Source organism: Sabethes cyaneus, chromosome 1 (genome assembly GCF_943734655.1).
Source record: "Sabethes cyaneus chromosome 1, idSabCyanKW18_F2, whole genome shotgun sequence".
Taxonomy (NCBI): Eukaryota; Metazoa; Arthropoda; class Insecta; order Diptera; family Culicidae; genus Sabethes; species Sabethes cyaneus.
Window position 1 is genome coordinate 31,312,188 of NC_071353.1, and position 19,456 is coordinate 31,331,643.

The 19,456-nt window shown below is 39.3% G+C and overlaps 1 protein-coding gene across 1 annotated transcript in view; it reads right to left on the reverse strand.

Annotated features, from left to right (window-relative positions):
- Nucleotides 1-17,612, reverse strand: part of LOC128743047 (choline O-acetyltransferase) — a 79,120-nt gene extending 61,508 nt beyond the window's left edge. The window contains exon 1 of the mRNA XM_053839560.1: nucleotides 17,459-17,612. The gene's annotated coding sequence lies outside the window, so the exon portion shown is untranslated. The remainder of the gene's footprint in view (nucleotides 1-17,458) is intronic.
- Nucleotides 17,613-19,456: the final 1,844 nt, after the last annotated feature.

Below are 19,456 nucleotides of genomic sequence, written 5' to 3' on the forward strand. Positions count from 1 at the left end.
CTGCCACCCGATTCACCCAGGACTCAGGCAGGACCTGCCTTGTCGCGTTAAGATCAGAGCAAATATTGTTACAAGCATCACGCCCCATTCTCCGTACTCAAAGTCGTCCTTTCGGTTGAGATCCACTTGAAATTGTGCACCCCTGAGACAAGTGCTTGTCGTTCCTGCCGCCGTACGCCATAGCACCAGCCGCCGTCATGCGGCGTTGTCTGGTTCGGTCCTGCTGAGCAAAATCGAACAGGAAAAACTGCAGTGGTTCCCCGGGGAAAGACACTTTCGTCTGCTCCAATGCAAAAATATCGCGCAGCAGGGTTGAGTTGAGAGATCAAAGGTAAACTTTAACCCGGTGGTGCTCTGCTTACGACATCGCATCGGGACGGTTTGAGCTGAGATCATCGCTTGAAGTGGCTGCTCGAATTGCAAACAATATGCTGCGTGTTTTAGATTTTATTGTTCATCTTCATTATGGTATTATTAGCAAGAGTAGGAGAGCTAAGTGGCCGAAAAATAACAAATGATCTATGCTTTATTGAATTATTCCGGTTGAATGTGGCTCGAAGTACGACAGCGAGCAGTTTATTGCACAGTCATCATCACAACGGATCCGATGGCATAAAACTGATTCCGAATTAGAACCCAATATTCAGGGAAACTTTTTGTGCTTCACACATGTCCTTCCCGTAGAGCATGTGCAGTTGCGCAGGATTCTCCCCACGTAAAATCCTGTTAGCAGTGTGCGGTCTTGAATTTCCAATTAAGCTAACGACCTGTTTTCTCGCATCGACTGCCACCGGGCCCCGGCCGTCCACCTACCTACGGCGTTCCATCAAAGCAAAACCGGGCAGCAGGAATAAAAATACAAATTTACTTCCAGGGAAAAAAGCAGGAGCGCGTTTTCGTCGATACTCCCATACCTACTAGGAGGAAGTAGGGGGTTTCCTTGAGCTGTACAGCATGATATCGATTTTTCGTTTGGCTACTGTTTTACCTCAGCTTCGGTGACGACTTGCACCAGCAGAAGTTCTGGCCAGAATTTTATAGCTTCTCTCTACATCAAGAAAGTGGGCGGATAGAGTCGTTCTCGTTTATCTTCCTCCCCTTGGCTGTGCCCTGTTACGTGCCCGGGGAAACTAGATTTTCCCGCACTAGGAGAATAAAGTGGCATAAAACAAATAGATAAGTTTTCACCGCATGCAGAATGTTTATTGTAGGTATGACATCGGAAACATCGCTTTCATTTGAACTGGAAAAGTTAGTCGATATTTTTTATCTATAATTTCCTTAATTTATTGTGCGAAAGATATTTTATTTTCTTTTGCACATTTAATAGCTTTAATAGTAGGTACTAACGCTATGCGAGATGTTGCGAAATTTCGTCTTTACTGAAATTGAACGAAACTGGGCGAGATTTACTATATCGTTAATTGTAGTTTAATGGTAATCTACCGTAAACTGTAAGGTAAATTTCGTGCAGTTTCGATACATTACGGTAAAAACTGAAATTTCGCGAAATCTCGCAAAGCCGTAAATAGTACGAAAAATTTCATCGGCGGAAGCTGAAGATATCGATCATTTCAACATATTTTTGAAAGTGGAATCAATTGCTTGTTTGATTTGGCAGCGATACTAATTATAACAATTAGGTATAACTATCTTTTATTCGATCGAATGTAAAATATTACAATTTTTGTGCCTGGCGACAATGGCTTGTACAGCACACTTACTATCAGTTTTAATTATTACTTGTCTTATTAAAAATCCTATCAAACTTTTCTGGTAAGAAACTTTTGTATTGAGAAAATGCACAAGGCAAGGTGTTGTTCAAGACATTTACCTCAAGACTAATTAAAAATAGTAAAACTAATTGTAAGTCAATATTTTAAACTATTTAAACCGGAAACAAAAATTTTCTATTATACTTTCCTTTATTTCAAACAAAACAAAAATACATATAAAGAACAATTATTATACCTCAGTCGAACCCTCTTTTCTTAACCTTTTTTTTGCTGGCAAGCATTTGATGGAACAATTACCTTTAAAGTTCATTTGACACAACCATTTCTGTACCCTCTTCTTCTGTCCATTGTTCATTCATTGTATCGCTTTTTTCACGCCCGTAGAATCCCTAGGAGAAAAAAGGAAACCTTCCCCCACTCGCACAATTATTGCAGCAATCATAATTGTCACCCTTCGGCAGTGACAGATCCATTCGGGCCCGCGATGTCAGTTGCCAAACTGCGACCCCTCCTTCGCCCAGAAATGCCCAGGCTAAACAAAATATATATTTTATCATTATGATTCTCCTATAATACTTTGTTTTGACATCACAATTCGTCTTGCGTTTTCCACCCTCCGCCGCTCGGTATCAAACCGAGTTTGTTCGACGATAATGGATGGGTCCCTCCGCCCGTTCAGCATCCTTCCTTCCTTCCATCTGTTACAGCTCGGTCGGTTGCGGATTATTATTATCATCCTATTGCTTCCCGTTTTGCTATTGTTGGTACCGACAGCGCTACCGCCGACTAGCTCGTTCGGATCCCTTATCTAAACAACGGGGGATGTTTTACAAGTTTGCTCAACTGCTTCCTGGCCGTCAACAGCTACCTACCGAAGCGATGGATGGTCGGTGGTAGCATTAGTAGATGTCTAGTACGAGATGTCAGCTGGTACTTTTTCCCAACTCGATGGTGAAGTTTTACGGACAAGTTGCTACGTAGTGGGAGATTGTGGGGTGGCCAATTTCACGAGATCTTCAAGATATCTTGCATTAACGCAGTTGTTTCGATGGTTTACTGTTACGTTTTCGGTGAAACAATACACTTCAATTAGATTGTAAGTTTCTTCACAAGTGAGAGGACTTGTACTATTATTATAAAACGATGCACTGAACAACTGGTTTTGGTCCAGATAGTATGCCTAGCTAAGAAGTCCTATACTGGAATGTTAAGCTTTGTTTGTTGGGTCCTGAAGAATTTCAGCAGCTGAGATCTAGCCGTTTGTTCTGCCAACCTTAGTCAAGTGTGCCGTTTGTGGAACGAAAGCGAAAAAAAACGCATTTAGGATGTCGATGTTTCGATAACAACCAATTGTATACAATTAAAATCCACAGGTCCCATCCATTATAGTCGGACTACGGTCGAACGGCCAACACCATGTTGTAGCAGGTTCTTAACAATCATATCCGGCTCGGTGAATTTTCACGGCGGACAACGGAGGTTACACGCAGTACTTTAGCTTGAATAGTTCACAGGTAATAATCTCGTTTATTTAACAGGTTTCTTTAACGGCAAGTAACAGGTAGTTTATTATGAAAGGATTCTGTTATGTTCGGCGACCGATTTGCCTGACCCAATATTTGTATCTTGCTAACACGGTTGTTACAAAGAAGTTGTGGCAAGCGATATATGACTACTTCTAGTCATAAATAAGTTTATGCTTTTGCAGAGTATACATTGTAATGCGTTCGATATGGACCGAAAAAATACAAGTCGCAATACAGGAAGAAAACTGCATAATATATTTTAATCTTCGTTTTTCCACAAACAGACGTGATAGCGTACGGGAGGGTATTTTCAGCAGGTTTCTAAATTCAGCCTATGTGCCTATTCTTTCGCCAATAAAAATACTTTGGCGACATACAATTTTAATATGTTATAACTATATTCTCAAGACTGTAAGTAACCTACTAATTTTTATTCAAAATACGTCAAAACCACCTATTCTTCCACTAGAACTGGGTCATAGGCCGAAAAAATAGATGCCATCGCTTAATGGGCTGAAAATACCCTCCTGTGCCCTACTTACTGCCCCTTTCTTTGAGCACTCTAACAGTCCTTTTTAATTTGGTATTATTAGGGAATGTCTTTGTACTTGTGATGTTGGTAATTTTTAACGAAAGGAGGTGAAGGCCATTGGAAAAATACTTGTTTGTTTGAGGGATACTCCTTTCGTAAGTTAATATTTAGGAATGTCGATCACAGATGGTGCTAGCCCAAGTAAAAATTTTAAGTTTTATTTCGTATTTCCAGCGGTTTTTACGACCAATTTAATAAAACCGCTAATAAAACTATGAGCTCTACGAGAACTTTCTGATGACCTCTATAAAACTGCCTTCCGACCAATTGGCCCACTCTCCAGAAGGTTTTTATAACCTCCATAAGAATCAGATTATAGGCTCAAGTCGTCTTATCACGCTCTGCTGATACCAGCAATAAAACCGATTATGCTTTTTGCTATTTGAAGCTTTTCGCTGCAGAACTATAAAGCATACAGCTTACTCTGATAAAAAGCTAAATCAGTCAACCAGTTTTGTTAACTAGACAATACATCCGTGTGTAGAAAAGTTAAAGTTTTACTGTTAGGTCATCCCGATCGATTTGGTATATATCGACCATAATACAATCTCCCATATAATAAATAATAAATAAATGCATTCTCCATAGTTGTGCAGCATATGCGCGATAAAACTTATTGCATTATGATCAATGATATACGGCATTGAATACATAGTTATGTTAACAAACAAATGCGTCAGAGCTGTCAAAAGTGCGACGCGCAGAAGTGTTGCAAGTAACCCCGGTGTTGCAAGTATCCCCGGATGACGGTACCTCGAAACAGTAAACTGTTGAATTTTAAGCGAACCTTGAGATCTATATAATGTGATATTCCTTATATTTTCAATGAAACTACTAACAAATGGCATAGTTCTGTGAAGAAGAATAGGGCTTTCAAGTGGAGTAAAAAAATTTCGGTGGCTATCTTGGATTTGGTCGCCATATTGGATTTTATTAAAAAATTACTGTTGTCGCCATGTGCCCCCCAACCGATTTTAATTTTAAGACACCTGTTTGGTACATGAGTAAAATACTACAAGAAACAGTGATGAAAGTTTTTGTCCCTCCGGTGTTGGGCCACTAAAGCGGGGGGTGAGGGGGGGGTCGAAAAAAAATAAAGAGAATTTTTTAATCGTGCAAAAAAATACGGATTTAGCCATTTTTACTTAAAGTTTAAACGTGAAAAACAAATCTATTCTTGCTTTTAATAAATACATTGTTATTTTTCATGCAAAAATCTACGAACAAAAAGACAAAAACGAAAGAAAATTTTTTTGGCCGCGTTTCGGAAATTCCACTGTTTGAACTTCGTGCTTCGTATTTCGTGCTAGAAGCGTTAACTCAACTCGTACACTCATTTTTCGAGTTTTTCAAGCTGTAGAGCCCACAGACAATTGATTTTATAAAAAAAATTGAACTCATATCCTACAAATTATTTTTTTGCCCAGCGATTTTTCAAGTCAATTTCCAAGGAGGGGGGGGGGGTGAGGTGGTATAAAAACTTTGAAAATGATTTGCAATGGCCTAATTATTTTGACATTTCCTAAATTTGCCATACAATGCCATCTTGGATTTGGCCGCCATGTTGGACGTCATCAAGATATCGCCGTTTTCGCCATGAAGCCCGCATCCAATTTTAATTTTAAAACTACCATTGGGAATCTGACGAAAAATAGCATTTTTTCTCAACTTTCAACAACGGTCGTCTCAAAATGAATATCGGTTGGGGGTACATGGCGAAAACGATGGTTTTTGATAAAATCCAATATGGCGACCAAATCCAAGATTATCGCCAAAAATTTTTGGGAGACAACTTCACAGAATCATGCTATTTGTTAGTTGTTTCATTGAAAATTTAAGGAATATCACATCATATAGATCTCAAAGTTAGCTAAAAATTCAACTTTTTTTAAACTTTCGAGCCGCTTGCCGTACGAGGGGTTTACTGTTTCGAGGTATTAAAAGTGCAATTCTTATTTTTTAGCCATTTTCGACCAATCAAGTGCAAAAGTTCCAACATTTGAAGACCTCGTGTTAGTAGTGGCCCGGCTCAGCGAGAATTACTCATTGATAAAAACCAATTTTCCGCAAAACACTTTGTTTTGATGAATTTGTGTTTACGAACATAAAAAATACTAGAATTTGGCAATATGGCTTTGTATAAAAAATTAGTTCGGTGTAGAATTCTAATATTCTTCACAATTGTAGCAATAAATTTGATTGGTCAGGGTGTTACCGTTTTAATAGATATATTGCGGTATACAGATATATTGCGGTTTGACAGTTACTTGTTACTAAAGATCAATTTTGATTGGTGCCCCATAATGTATTGCTACGCGCCACGTATTATAAATTTATAGGTGATATGGCGCAGCCAACTTGTTTTATCGTGGTAATGTAAGCAACCACAATAAATTTGCTTCTTTAACAGTTTTATTGTCGTTTTATAACTAGCTATAAATAGTTTTTGACTTGTATCATCTTCAGGGAATCAAAAAGTTTGTTACTATTGCATAAAAGTTAGGACAAATACAAGTTATCATAGCTGTTTATCGTGGATACAGATGTTTCATGACAACTATGTTGTTGCCTGCAAAAATGACACACTGTTGTATGCAATACGTATTTTACGCAACAAAAGCAATTCTAATCATGTTACACTTTGTCGGCAGCGCCAGTGTTTGTTAGTTACCAAGGTAACGTTGGTAACTTTTGTACGCCAGACTTTAGGTCAAGGTAAGCTCGTCTTTTTCTTAAGGTTTTTGCTGTTTGTCCCTTTTGTTCGAGTTGCTGATGAAGTACACTCAAGTACTTTTTTACACTGTTTTTTTTTTGAGTATGAAGAACGGGGTAACTTAGGGACCATTCATTTATTTCTCAAAACATTTGGGAGTGGCTCGACATTCCTCCTCCAAGACTTGAGTGTATTGTCTTTAACCAGCCGATTGGCGACAAAGGCATATTTTATTGTATACCTGCATCACCAACAACAAGCGCTTGTGAGAGCGAGTGTGTTTCAAAATATATTCTCATTGAAAGTTGTCCTGCTTGCTGGTGTGAAGGGACATTCATTTTTCCTAATATTTTGTTATCGTGATACATTCTGGTTGCTACATATGTTTGTTTTATAGGCAGAGCAAAACTGGTTTATCGCTCTTCGTTTTTGTCGGTTATTTCTGCGTATGAACGACGAGATAAAATTGCATTGTTTTGGATGATAAATCGCTCACATGAATTTTATACCTCGTTCAATCGAAAGAATGTAAATAAAAAAAAAGAGGATAAAGAAAGATATTCTAATAATAGAATATTCACATATTGATTCACAAATTCAATGATATTGTTTGGACAGATCACATAAAAATTTCGATTGCATACACTTCGTTTACACGATATATCTTAATTTTATTGACAAGGGTACCACCGACGCTTGTTAAACAATATGTAAATAGCAATTTAAAGAAACCAAGCATGAAACGTGTTTAGAACGGTTTCGAGAACTCTGCTAGTTACGGATGCAATCAACCGTTGCTATTAAAAATAAATTCAAATCCTTTTTGCTTGAACGCAACCCCTGCCGGGAGTGATGCACCCCAGGGTTTCGAAGGTGGCCGGAAGTGGAAAAATCGATTCCACGTTTTCGTGTAAATCGCAAAAAGGGGAGAGAAAATCAGTCATCCCGCCGGCAGCCGATGTTTACTTTTACATCAAGGTAGGAACGTTCTCTTACCTTAACTTTGATGATGTTTTGAGTTCATGAAATTTCCACCTTTATGCTCCAATAGCGTGCAGCAGATAGTATTCGTGTTGGTAGGCAAACCTGCTTATGGTACGGTCGGTTTTCACGACTGACATGCAACGCACCACGGGCGGTTTTGGGTGGTGGGAGGAAATCATAATGAACCACCCAATCTCTAACCCCGCAGCAGAAACCAAACCAGCAACGGCTCGAGGGCAAGAATTATAACTTTTTTTCTTCTGGTTTCCCGCCCCGGACTGTTGAAGGCACGAACCCTTCGCAAGGCATAAGGACTGTACAACGAATTTCGACCCTCGTTTGAGCTGTCGCTCTCCGTACATCGACTCTCTGTGTATGCACGTGAATTATTTAACAACATTCGTGTGAATATTTTATGAGCAAAACATAAGGTAAATATAGAAATGCGCGAGGATTTCGCTGTTCGTTTTCTCGTTCTCTACACGTTATATATTCCCCCGGGGAAATCTGCTTTTCATTCAGCTCAGTTTTGCTTTTCCTCCCTCACAGTTTTCCATCAGCACTACCGGTTCGAATGAACGAAATTGTAACACAATTTCTTTATGCCACTTTATGCGGCACTGTGCGGCAGACATTTTCCGGTTATTCACAGCTTTAAGGACTCGACGGCCGAACCGGGACAGTCACCGGGAGAGTTTCGAGTCGAGTATCAGACATTGTTCGGGTCAGGAAGGAATTTACAATTATTTCAAGTGGCATGGTTTTCATCCCTTGCAAGAAAGCAGGATTTGAAAAGTAATCTCATGAATAATTTCGTTGATTTGTAGATAGATTTTACATTTACGTGTCTGTCGTTGGGAGTGACAGACACTCTCTGGTGAATAGAGTATACATAGATCCGAATGCATTTGTTTGAGATATAATAAATCTTTGGCAGCGTTTGAATTTTTAGATCATGTTATAGTCCGCTATTCTTGCAACCGCAAGAATCAAACAGTTTCAGGTTTGGAAAAAATATCATGCTTAAATTCTTATAAAAATATGATAGTGACATTATCACTAAACATGCAAAAAGAGCATGTACCAAAATTGATATCAGCCTATCGAAAGTCACAAATACATTTTTTCCATTATAGTCACTCAAAACAAACAACGTATCATGTCCTTTGGGTTTCATAAATCAATGTGATACCCATGGAACTGTTAAGGGTGTAGAGAATCCTAGCGTTAAAATTTTCATCTGTTCCATTTCCCACCAGCCTTTTGCCACCCCCTGGTGGCAGTCCTATCATAAAAGCCAGCGTCATAATACCCAACCAGGGAAAATGAAAGTAATCCTTCGCTTCGATTCGCTGATACATGTTACTATTCCTCAATTGACTTTGAAGCAGCAGAAGACTGTGCCTCGTCCCATCGAGCACGGCTCGCAGATACAGTCGGTATGAAACGATGGCAAGAAATCGTTCGCCAGATTCCCTCCAAAGAGCGGGCGGAAATCTTAAATTGCTTTTTAGTGTTACGAAATTTGATTTCGTGGGAGTGGAAAGTACGGGTACCAATTTGAATAATTTTCGCATCGTTGCCGGTTGTCGGGGTGCGAATCGGAAACCCAAACGACATAAACGGCCACACGCCCCGTGTTTTTCAGCGGTATGCGGAGTATGCGTAGATTATGGCAGAAATCAGATTGAAGAAGTATTGCTAATACAATACACTATGCATCGTAATCCGACGTTAGATTGAAATTTTGTATTTAGATATTTGACATATTTTTAGATTGGTAAACTAAACGGGACAAAGATTGTAATACACCATATCAAACGAAAGTGACACTAGTTGGTAAAATAATAGTTTATTGGTTCAAAGTTTCTCCGGTTTATTGAGTACTAATTGAACTAACAGTTCAATTTCTCAAATACTATTTTTAAAATAATTTTTTTCCATGCGTGGACTTATCACCAGTACCAGTACCGACCAGTACACAGTTCGAAAACAGATACTGATGAAGCCTACAAGTCGTAGGTGAAATACGTATCTACGTTATCCGAATAAATATTAATAGTGGAATTTAATTTTTCTTTTCTTTACTAAGACTATTAATGCTACTAAGACGCTCCAAAACTTTAGTCAGATAATCGAGTTTTGGAAAATTTTAATTGAATGTAACCCCTTAACTTTATGCATACGCTTGTGTGTAATCCTTTACGCTTGCTCTACTGTATCCATCCTAACTACTAGTACTATCTCCAATCATGGGCCGTCCCTGGCAAAGATTCGTTGCGTTCCGCTTGACAGTGCAAAAAGTCACTACTGGTCAAGTACCAAAGAGTGACTTTTTGCACTGTCAAGCGGCTTCATCCGGGTAATATAGAATCCAACATGAAAGAAGGGTAATAAGAGGCCTTGTATGGATACCATCCAACCTGGTTTGGCACGACATGTTCCAATTTTAATGTCTTATTGGAGCGTCCTGATTGATTTTTTATATTTTAGCGTTTGTCCTGACTTTCATTTTTGTTGACGATTCATTATTTTTTCACTGTATTTTGATTTCGAGTGAAAATTGTCTGATGGTTGGCTAAAATTTTGCGAGCGTGTAAAGAGTGACAGTTCCATTTGTTTTCATTTTTCACTCTAAGTTTTCATTTCACCGACCACGATGTGAATTTTGCGCTTCATTCTTTCTTTTAAAAAGTCTAAATGAAAGTGTCATTGTCGGGCTTTGTCAAGGTGATGGTCTCTCAAGTCTGTTGCTCAATATAGCGCTACAAGGTGTTATGAACCGAGCGGAAACGCGGGGCACGTTCGTCAACAAATCCAGTCAATTCGTCAGCTTTGCCGATGACATGGATACCCGAGCAGGAGCGAAGAGCAAAATAATATAAACACAATATCAAACTGTGTTATAATGGTATATTTTGTTATTGAATAGATATGGAGATACATTGATAACAAATTTTGTTATTCAGTAGATATTTAAAACAGTGGTTGTAAGATGACTTTAATAACTGATTTTATTATCATATCTTATTTTGGCCTTAAAATGACATTCTATATATTTCATACAATTTTTTTTCTAAATTATTAAAGAGATTTTAGATTATAAATATTTTATAAAATGATTTTTTAATATCTCATATGCACCGGCATTTGTTGTTCAATACCTTAATAATACTAAAATATGTTATTCTAAACTCTGAATATAGTCATGTTATTGCTTTGTTATTCAAATAGCACAAGTAGTTATGCTTTTGGCCTTAAAGGAGTAAAATTTTGATATTATTTTTTGTTATTTTACCAACTATGTCAGCCAAACCAAGACCAAATTTTGATATGAGTTATTCGATTTCCAATAACACATTTTGATATTATTTTGCTTTTCGCTCCTGCTCGGGTCCCAGCAAACCACAAATCGTATAATAATGTGTGAAAATCATCTTAAATATCGCTAAACGAACTCTAAATCGTACATAAAGTTTAATAAAGCGCACCCTAGTTTACATTTATTCGTACAAAATGATAGTAACTGATTCACATACGATTTTCTTCACAGAATTGTATAGCATTATGGAACTAATCATGTTGAGTCGGATTTCATCGTATACAACTACTTATGAATGTGAATTGTTTTCATATAATTTGCAGTACGTATATCGCCTCCAAAACAGTACGCATATGCTGGTTTCGTGCATCGAATGCGATTTTTCTAGATATATATCGGTACATATATCATATTTGTTACTTTGATATACGTTCGAAAATGTTTGCTGGGGTATTACATTACCAGAACAGCTGTGGCGGTGGCTAAACAGTTCACCGGACAGAAAGATTGTGTCTAAAACAAAGTACATGCTGGCCGGCGGAATCGAGGCCGACCGATGCCGCTTGGGCAGTAATCTAACGATCGACGGTGATGAGTTTGAGGTTGTCAATGAATTTATCAACCTTGGCTCACTGGTAATTGGCTTCATAAGCAATTACGGTGGAACAGACTAAGCCCGCGTACAAAGTGCATCCTGTACAAGACGCTTATTAGACCGGTTGTTCTCTACGGGCATGAAACGTGGACAATGTTCGAGAACGATCTGCGCTTGCTCGGAGTTTTGGAAATACGAGTGCTACGAACGATCTTCGGCGGCATACAGGAGAACGTATGGAGTATGGAGGCGGAGGATGAACCATGAACTCGCACAGCTCTATGGCTGAACCCAGTATTCAAAAGGTTACTAAAGTTGGACGGATACGATAAGCAGGGCACGTTGCAAGAATGCCGAACAACTACCTTGCGAAGATGAAGTTCGCTTTCAATCCGGTAGGAACAAGACGTCCAGCGGTGCAGCGATCCAGAGGGTTAGACCAGTTGGAGCGAGATCTGGCGGAGAGTATGCGATGTCCAAGGAATTGGAGAGCGGTAGCCTATAGCCGAGTGAATTGGGAAGAGTTTACTATTCCGGGCTAATGACACGCGCAGGTTTTACGAGGAAGTGAGCCAAACTCGTAAGGGCTACTCATCTAAACGTGACATGTGGAGGGACGATGGAGAGGATCTAATCACAAACGAGCGCGAGGTGATCGGCAGGGAATCAGTATTTCGATGAGCACGGCAACGGCGATATAGTAGCAGGAGACGCAATGGAAGTTAACCTCGGAGTGCCTACAAACGACAACAGCGTGCACGAAGGGATCCTGCGCGAAATTCGTCAGCTGAAGAATAATAATGACCAAAAACCGCTAGTAAAGGAACTTCATTGGATAATTTCTAGGATTTGAGAGGAGAAGAAACTACCGGAGGAGTGGATGGAAGGTGTAGTCTGTCCCATCTACAAAAAGGGCGACCGACTAGGTTGCTGTAATTACCGCGGCATCACGTTGGTCAACACCGCCTACAAGGTGCTCTCCCAGATTTTGTTGCGTCGTCTATCCCCAATAGCAAGAGAATTGGTAGGGCAGTATCAGGCGGGTTTTATGGGTGCCCGTGCTATTACGGATCAAATTTTAACTCTCCGACAAATCCTCCAGAAATGTCGAAAGTACAACGTGCCCACGCATCACATTTTCGTGGATTTCAGGGCAGCATACGATACAGTTGAACGAGAACAGCTATGGCAGATAATGCACGAGTACGGTTTTGCGGACAAATTGACTCGGCTGATCAAAGCTACTCTGGAGCGAGTGATGTGCTACGTGTGCGTTTCGGGGACACTCTCGAGTCCTTTCGAGTCGCGCAGAGGGTTGCATCAAGGGGATGGACTGTCCTGTATGTTATTCAATATCGCTATTGAAGGTGTGATCCGGCGATCAATGCGTCGAAAACTAAATATATGAAATGGCTGCAGTGAATGTTCCCGGAGTATTTGTCGACCTCGACACTTTCGAAATTACTCTAGTGATGTTTTTTTCTGTTTTACTAATCTCTTACTCTGTGAGCTAGATAGTTGTAATCCTTTGCCTTAATTCTAGGTGGTTAATAAAATCAATGACCTTTTAGGATTTGGGTTCTATACCTGATATGGAGTAAGAACGAAACTTCCGAAGAAGTTATGCCTAGATATAGCGAGAGCCCCGCAATTACAGAGCAGAGGCGCTAAACTTTCAAGTTCAGAATTACAAAAACGACAGGTGTCTGTATCATCCGTTGTTCTGTGAATGATGAAGAGTACTGTCCTTAGGAGTCCCCTTATTATGCGCATCTCACTGTTTAACTGTTTAGTCTACAGTCTTGTATTTTCGATGAGATGCATTCTTAACAGCATAATCTAGGTGAGCAGCTAAGTTCGGAATTTTTCGCAGAATTATTACAAAGAGTTTTATTTCATTACTGAAGCCTAGTCTGACATCAATCAGAATAAAGGAAGTAACAGTATGTGTTCTTCATGTAGTAAATGGTCGAATGCTTTTGTGGGGTTTATAATAAGCCCCTCTAGTAAATATCACAACGTGTTACTCAAATCACTACTTACTTAAATAGTCTAGTAACAAGCTGCGATAGCTTGTGAAAGAATGCGTCGCCCTCCAGTGACCAAAGCAAGGGTGGGAGAATTTCTAGTGGACTTGCTTTCATCACCGAAATCGTATCTTCCATCGATGCTGTGATTTTTCTCCTTGTAAGCAGAGCCGCGAAATTTGAAGCAAAGGACGCGTTATCGAAAGCGCCTTCAATATCAAGGAAGACACAAAGTGCCATCTCTTAATATTTGAACGATTTATCAATTAACGCCACAATCCAGTGCAGTGCAGTTTCCGTAGATTTACCGTGTTGATATGCATGTTGATTTCCATGCGACGGAGCGTTCTTTAAAACTCAACTTGAGACGCGTTGACGCCAGACTTATTGATCTGAAAACCTTACATTGTTTTCTTTTTTTTTTATCTCCCTTAGGTATGCCCTTAGGTGTCTACCTACGTTCCGCCAATTCTCCGGAATATGTCTCAAAGTGAAACTGACTCGAAAAATGTTGATAAGCTCGCAATATTTTTCTGTAAAAAAACGTGTAGAATACAATCCGGATCTTGGGTCAAAAGAGCCAAATGCCCATTTGATTGAAGCCTCCGTAAACAAACGGCATGCAGATAAAGCCGAGTCGTTTGGCACATTAGGTAACGACACATTCCAAACCAGCAAAACTTAATTTCATCGATATTTTCATAACACTTGACACTTCTCATTCAAACAAAAGAGGAAAGGAACCAATGGGAATCATGCCAATATTTCTGAACAGCCAATTATGCTATATACAGCCAGGGATTGTCCACTAAGATTTTTAACATTTTTCTCTAATCATCACCAAGCGCGAGGCCCTACAGAAGCGTGAGGCTCTTTTCCACCGTACGGGTTTTTTGGCCTAAACGCCGGCTCTGCATTCAATGGTAGGTCCAATCCATACTCTCTCAGTTGGTACTCAAGTGTTTTTGAAGTTAAACTATTGCCGCACCCTTCTACTAGATAGTGCGCGTGTGTGCGTGTTATAGAATGGTTAAGACTGGAGGATCAAAATTAGATATGACAGAGAGAGTGTGGATTGGTGTCCCACCTGCCATGGAACGACTTAATTTTAGTCTCATATCGAAATTTCACGCTCCTTCACTATTGATGATTGTTTAAGTATCTCGTAAATTAAAGCGATCATTTTCCCCCGGAACCGATGGGATTCCGGCCGCTATTTTTGCGCTGCGCATTAGAATTATCTGAACCACTTTGTTGTATTTCCAACGAGTCCTTTGCACAAGGCAAATTTCATTGTACAATCTTTTATGATTCCCGTTCAAAAGAATGGCGAAGCGTCTGAATGTTAAAAACTACAGAGGTATTACCAGCTTGCTTACAGCTTCCAAGCTTTTTGAAGTTATTGTTATCACAGCAATTCTCAACCGTACCAAAAGATATACAGTAATGTTCCGATTTTGTCAGCCCCATGTTGAATTTTAGGCTGACAAAATGGGGAAACTGACAAAATCGGGAAATTTTTTTCAAAATTCATGACTTAAAACCTATCGAAGATTTCTACTAAAAATTATATTTTGATCCTCAATTGATCAACCGAAAGCTCAACGCAATCTAATTAACCGAGCACAGCACACTGGTCCAAAGTCTGGTCAAAAAACAAGCGTTTTAGAGTTTTGAGCGCTTGGTTTAGGTTTATGGAACCTTTGGAAGAGTTTCTTTAAATTATAAGTTCTATCGTCTAGTGGAAATCAAATTTTCAAATTAATCCTCCTAAAAGTGCATTAAGAATATTATTTTTCTTCAGTTTCAGTATAATACATTGATTTGTTCTGCAAAGTTTTATAGCATATTTTTACAAGAAATTTTGCTGAAAACAGTAACCTTCTATCTCTTCAGCAAAAATAGAAAAATCCTATTTCTGAATCATTAATATCAGCTTTTATATTTTAGCTGTTTTTGTAGTTGTTATATGACTTTTTCATGTTCTACAAAGTTGTACAAATAGTAAAAATACACAACGTTGCTGAATATTGTATACCTCTATCTTTGCTTGTTTAGAAACTGTATAACTTTTAAAATAAAAATACACTGATTTGGACCCCGAATTACTCGCAAAAAAGGCATAAGTTTATTCAAAAACTCTCCTTAGGCCATTAGAATAGTTTCATGTAGATTGAAAAGTTTTATAAATCATGTTTAAAAGCACAGAAGTTAAACTAAATCTGTAGGCTGACAAAATCGGGATAAAATGCTGATAAAATCGGGGGTGAACAAAATCGCGAGTTGACAAAATCGGAACATTATTGTATATCAGACTACCAGCACGGGTTCATTTCTGGCCGATCGGTTTTCATCAACCTACTCGATTTTACCTCCTTTTGCATCCAGCAACTTGATGCACATGTTGACGTAGTTTACACTGACATAAAAGCTGCATTTGTTCCGATCGATCATCGCATCCTTCTACAGAAACGGCATCGTTTGGGAGCCTCGCAGCAACTATTGGCTTGGCTTGATTCAAATTCACGCGATAGAGTCTTACAAGTCAAACTGTTTCATCTGTGTCTACAAATAAGTGTGGCGTTCCTCAAGGGAGTAATATGGGCCCCTTACTGTTAATATTTTTCTTAGACGATGTAGTTAGCCCAAAAGAAAAAAGTAGAAAAACAAAATGGTCGAAAAACTTGACTTTTGGGAATAAAGTTGAAATATACTTGGTTTGCAAAAAAGAATTTAATATAAATCAACTGCTCAAGCTTCGCTGCTAAATGGTTCCTAAGAGCCTGTTCGACTATTAAAATCAGTTTCTAGTGTAAAATAACGTGCGATAAAAGTATCGCCGATTTCGAATGAACCACTTTTTGTTGATTAATGGATTCAATCAAATATTCAATTAATGTGCCACTTACTAAATTCAAAAAGGAAGAACATAATGACTCAGCAAGTGAAAGCGGCATGCACAAATTTCTTTTACCATTGTATTAGCTTCACCCGTTCCGATTTTGGGTCAAAACCCGCTAACAACCGTCTAGCTCCATTGCACAGCAAATCCCTACCAGTTTTTATTGATCGTTTTTCCGTCGCGGAAGACCCGCAGTTTTATTTTCTCACAATCAGAAAGAAGACTACCACCGACGTAGTGTTGGTGTGAAAAAACCACATGACACAGTACGGTTCATTCACAAATCCGTAGGAGGTGGCCTGCCTGCCAGGCTGGTTATGTAACGTCGCAGCTACTAGCACTGTACGGATTGCGAGATTATTATCGGAAAAGTGCTCCCCAACCCCCTTCCGGGCGTGTTGTCGTGCGGATGTATGCGGTTAGTTGGGGGGCATATTTTGGAGAATTTCACCACGCTTTTGGCCCCAACTTACAAATACTACGGCAGGCAATCGGAATGGTTTATTCCGAGCATAGATGGCATGGCAGAGAGCGACACATGGAGCAAGAATTTTCCAAGAGTGAGAACATTCCAGAGGGGAGCCTCGGAATCAGGTATAAGTTGTTAAATTACTAGCCGCCATTTTGTTTTTTCCTGGTTAATTTTCAAGCAAACTTTTATTTTTTGTGTAAAATAGTTATTGAACAAACCTCGTGACTTTTGTTGTTTATTTTGTATCTTAATTACCAGAAAAATAAATTAATTGATGCAAGAGAAAGTAATCATTGTTCTATTTCTAAGGGAATGGTCCTTAGCACGAAATAGAGGGGGTTGTCTATTTAATCGAATTATCTATCTTGTGTCTGCTCCCTTCGCAGATAGGCGTGCGACAAAGACAAATTGCGGCGAAAATTGAATCAACTCTAATTACATAATTGACTCGTTGTCGTTTATTGGATAGAGCAAAACGACCTCTTTCGTTCGCCACAGCGGATCCGGAAACTCCTGAACGCGTTTTTCAAATTGCAGGCAAAAGGAAATTGTAACAGTAGGAGACTATGCTGGACAAAATTGTACCTACCTGTATCGGGAATAGATACGCTGGTCAACCGGTTGGAGAGGAATCCACGGATATTGGTTACGACCTTTTGGGGTGAACTGGTAGCCCCAAAAAGTGAGCTGCCTAACTTCGAGAACAGGGCGGAAGATTCACCCCCTTCGTTCGCCTCCGATGAGGACGCCACTGTCTCTGATTTAGTAAGGGCTTGCCCTTTTCAAATCAGGGTTAAATCCACGGGTGTCAGCAAAAATTCAAAATCACTTTTCGCCCACACTATCCACACTCTGCAATTTCTTTCAATCGATTTTGACTAATGCTAAACTTTTCGCTTTTTGCCGTAAATGGTTGTCGACAAACCAAATTCTTCACACTTTACACACTTTCACCAAAGCAGGGCACTCAACGGAAAATTAAAAAATCGTTCGTTAAAAATTGCACGCAGATGACGAGTAAAATCGCTGGATCAAATAATCAAGAACTTTAGCGGATGAAAATCTTCAAATTGCTTCACTTTTTCCACCCAGCCTTGTCTGGCCTAGTGGTGGTATGGGTGAGGAAAAAATCCTCAGTTGACGCTGCAGCAGCACGACGACGAGAGGACCTTTCGACCTGGCCGTAGCGAACGTGAAAACATTCTAGCCAGGTGCTCGGAATTCTTGAGCTCACGAACCTCCAAAATTGAAACACGGGAGAATCTACTCTCTGCAGGAGCCAGGGAGAGATTGTTATCCTTTCGAATTCACCACGGACGTTGCTTTCCACTCGTTTATCTTCCTTACAAACCATCCGACGTGCCGGAGTGGTACGCATGCCCAGTACCCGTCCGCGGCATGATTGGTTCTTCTCCACATGACGTCATAGTATCGACAAACCCATTAAAAATAAATGACCATCAAAGAAACCCGTTCCAGTGTTTCGGTATGCCTTCTCATCGAATCCTTGCATCCATTGAGCTAGAAAAGATACCGTCTGTAAGCTAAAATTAACATTCAATTGCATATGTGATTTCCGAAGGAAATCAGAATTTTCCCAAAGTACGAAGTTCTCCCACCGCCGGACCCAAAACGTAGTGAGAAAGAGAGCCCCATCCCCAAAAGGGGAGACCAAGACTCAAAAATGGCGTTCGTTTTTCGCATACCATCACATCCAAGCAAATGTTTCCGTAATGGACGATTCCCTGGGGGAGAATTTGCCCGTTCCGTTTCGTCCCATACCCGTCCTCGTCTTCTCCAGTGAATGTAAAAATAAAACAACTTTTCGTGCAGGGATTTGAAGTTATACGTAAAGTCTTTTTGAATATAAATTGTTTTTCTTTTTTTTGTGTACGGCTACAGCCGGTCTGAGGTATTTGATGTGACCTATCGTCAGTACGGCTAAATTGAGTTTCTCGTTTCAAGTAGACATTAAAAATGGCACAAACTTACCGCACTTTGAGTGATTAAATGATCTCATGAAATGTTTTGTATATAATTATCGATTGTTTCCGCTTGATCGATAGAGGTAGGAAGAACGAAAGTTGTTCTTGGTTCAGATGTTTCCAGGAACAGATTTTTTGAGATATGTTTCGGAAGTCAGATTTCTTTTAAGTAAATGCCCAACACTTGATTTTAGTGTGTTTGCTATAAATTTTTCGAAAATGCGTCACGCAAGAATTTGCATTTATAAGAGCATATAACTATGTGGAGTTTATAATGCCATAGCAGGTATGTCTGAAGGATAAAGACCACATTATATTATTTAAATATGTAATTTCTCGCCAGATTTGCAGATCGCAGTTTGCATATTTTTTTAGCAAAACATATTTTAGATATTCTGTATTGTACCTTATATGTTACTTAATTGCATTCGATCTAATTAAAAGTTATTAGGTTGAGCATTCTCGCAGAATCTGGAATACGAGTTGAAGAAAAAGTTTTCTGTTTTATTCTGCTACATTACCAAAAACCTACACAATATTCACATTGTAAATAATTCCAAAATGTCACTACATTATAATAACACTTTAACTACAGTCGTTCC